Here is a 3481-nt window from a genome sequence, read left to right on the forward strand (position 1 = left end):
CTCTCTCTCTCTCTCTCTGTTTCCTTCTGTTTATGCGCTCCCTAGTTCTGCCCTTTCACCGTTTCTTAAATTCCCGGAGATCCGTAACTCCGATTAGGCTGAAATTTTGACACAATTTTTATCCGGATATTGGCTTTCTTGCGGCAAAAAAGGGCACCAACCGCCTTATGAAGTGGCCACGAGGGCCCTGGGCGCTCCCTACCCCCTGGGGCGCGCCCCTCACCCTCGTGGGCCCCTCGGGCATCGTCTCACGTTGATTACACTTCCCAAAATTCACATATATTCCAAAAAAATCTTCGTAAGTTTTTATACCGTTTGGACTCTGTTTGATATGGATTTTCTACGAAACAAAAAACATGCAACAAACAGGAACTGGCATGGGCACTGGATCAATATGTTAGTCCCAAAAATAGTATAAAAAGTTGCCAAAAGTATGTAAAAGTTGTAGAATATTGGCATGGAACAATCAAAAATTATAGAAGGACGGAGACATATTAGAACTCCCCGAAATTTTCCCCGCCCTCGCTTCTACCATGATTTTTTCCGTCATGAACGGCCCAAAGAATGTCATGCAGGTGCATCTCCGGCCCACCCAGGCCCAAAGAATGTCATGCAGGTGCATCTCCGGCCCACCCAGGACGAAAAGCCCATTTTCTGTCATGATTTTTTGTCATAGAAGTAGGATCCCACCACATCTATGATGATACCGGGTTTTGTCACAATTATCGTCATAGAAGTGTCATAAGCATGACATGAAAATGTCACGGATGTGTCCTCTTTTTGTAGTGTACTGAACGTACGGCACCTCCGAGTTCTGCACACGTTTAGCTTGGTGACGTCCCTCGCCTTCTTGATCCAGCAAGGTGTCGAGGTAGTAGATGAGTTCTGTTAGCACGACGACATGGTGACGGTGATGGTGAAGTTATCCGCGCAGGGCTTCGCCTAAGCACTACGAAGATATGACCGGGGTAAACTGTGGAGGGGGGCGCCGCACACGGCTAACAATTGATGTTGTGTGTTCTAGGCGCCCCCTCCCCACATATATATAGGTAGGAGGGGAGGAGAGGCAGCCAGGGGCGCCCCAAGTAGGATTCGAATCCTACTTGGGGTTTCCCCAAGTGGCGCCCCCCTTTCCTTTTTCCACCGGAGAAGAAAGGAAGGGGGAAGAAGAGAAGGAAGGGAGGGCTGAACCCCCTCTTCTCCTTATCCTATTTGGACACATGCCATAGGGGGGGGCACCCCTTATGGACTGGTGTGATCCCCTCTCATGGCCCATATATTCCCCCCGGGGGTTCCGGTAACCCTCCCGGTACTCCGATAAATACCCGATACATTTCAAAACACTTCTGGCGTTCGAATACTATCATCCTATATATCAATGTTTACCTCTCGACCATTTCGAGACTCCTCGTCATGTTTGTGATCTCATCCGGGACTCCGAACAACATTCGGTCACCAAATCACATAACTCATATAATACAATATCGTCATCGAACGTTAAGCGTGCGGATCCTACAGGTTCGAGAACTATGTAGACATGACCGAGACACCTCTCCGGTCAATAACCAATAGCAGAACCTGGATGCTCATATTGGCTCCTACATATTCTACGAAGATCTTTGTCGGTCGAACCGTTATGACAACATACGTAATTCCCTTTGTCCATCGGTATGTTACTTGCACGAGATTCGATCGTCGGTATCTACATACCTAGTTCAATCTCGTTACTGACAAGTCTCTTTACTCGTTCCGTAATACATCATCCTGCAACTAACTCATTAGTCACTTTGCTTGCAAGGCTTCTTATGATGTGTATTACTGAGAGGGCCCAGAGATACCTCTCCGATACTCAGAGTGACAAATCCTAATCTCGATTTATGCCAACCCAACAAACACCTTCAGAGATACCTGTAGATCATCTTTATAATCTCCCAGTTACGTTGTGACGTTTGATAGCACACAAGGCATTCCTCCGGTATCCGGGAGTTGCATAATCTCATAGTCGAAGGAATATGTATTTGACATGAAGAAAGCAATAGCAATAAAACTAAACGATCATTATGCTAAGCTACCAGATGGGTCTTGTCCATCACATCATTCTCCTAATGATGTGATCCCGTTATCAAATGACAACTCATGTCTATGGTTAGGAAACCTTAACCATTTTTTATCAACGAGCTAGTCAAGTATAGGCTCACTAGGGACACCGTGTTTGTCTATGTATTCACACATGTATTTAAGTTTCTGATCAATATAATTCTAGCATGAATAATAAACATTTATCATGAATAAGGAAATATAAAATAACAACTTTATTATTGCCTCTAGGGCATATTTCCTTCGCCCACCCCCCAGGGTGTTGCCCTTGTGACACCTTTTGACGTGACTCGAACGCTAAAAATTCCTATGAATTAAGAAACTCCGTAAAGTAACCTAGAACTTTTACTCCGCCACCGCAAGCCTCTGTTCCGAAGCAATCTCATCTGGAGGCCTTTTTCGGCACACTGCCGGAGGGGGAAGCCCCAAAGGCCATCTTCTTCATCCTTGTTGCCTCCATGGTGATGCGTGAGTAGTTCATCCTCGGGGCTGGGGGTTTGTACCCGTAGCTATGTGTTTGATCGCTCTCTCTCTCTCTCTCTCTCTCTCTCTCTCTCGTGTTCTTGATTTGACACGATCTTGATCGCCCATGGCGTCCCCGACGGTGGAGTAGGATTTGTTGGTTGTCTTCATTAGGTTCGAGTTGCTTCTCAGGGTTAGGAGAGTTATGCCTTGTTATTTTTATTTGTTTGGGCCGAGCACCCCATGTCCCTCTGCTCCGGGCACCATGTCATGTCGTCTTGCGTTCGTGCATGTGTTGTCCCATACCTTGTATTCTTTCTTCTTCTATCAATGGAATGATACGCAAGCTTTGCGTATGCGCGAAAAAACTTGATTTGAAAACGTTCGAGTAAGACATGGACCGCTCCTAGGGCTTCTGGAGGACAAAGTAGATGTGAATGTGGCATTTCCACAAAACCGTTCTTAAAATATGTGAATAGTTGTATTATTGTGCCATATATGGTTAAGAAAAGGGATGAATAAAGTTTTCTTATTGATATGAAATCATGTTATGAGTGACGAAAGGTTTGGATCGCAAAACAACTATAATCATCTAAAGCAATTAGTCGATAATATGTGAGGCTAATAACTAGGTGTTGAGGCCATAGGTTGGTCCCAATGCGAGGATTTTCAAAGAACAATGATGTTTTAGGACCTCAAATTCTCTTTTTTAGGACCTCAGTTTCTAAAGCCATTTTGAAATAAACACTTATACGAGAAGGTAGTTTGAAATAAACACTTCTACAAGAAAATAGTTTGAAATAAATTCTTCCTCTTTCCTCTGGGCCGGGCAAGTTTGTTGCCAGCACATACACCCTGCATGCACTTTGTGTTAGAGAAGATCATGAAACCCTAAGTTCCCATTGTTTTTTTTTTGTTGGGT

This window comes from Triticum dicoccoides, chromosome 6A, assembly GCF_002162155.2.
Source record: "Triticum dicoccoides isolate Atlit2015 ecotype Zavitan chromosome 6A, WEW_v2.0, whole genome shotgun sequence".
Classification (NCBI taxonomy): Eukaryota; Viridiplantae; Streptophyta; class Magnoliopsida; order Poales; family Poaceae; genus Triticum; species Triticum dicoccoides.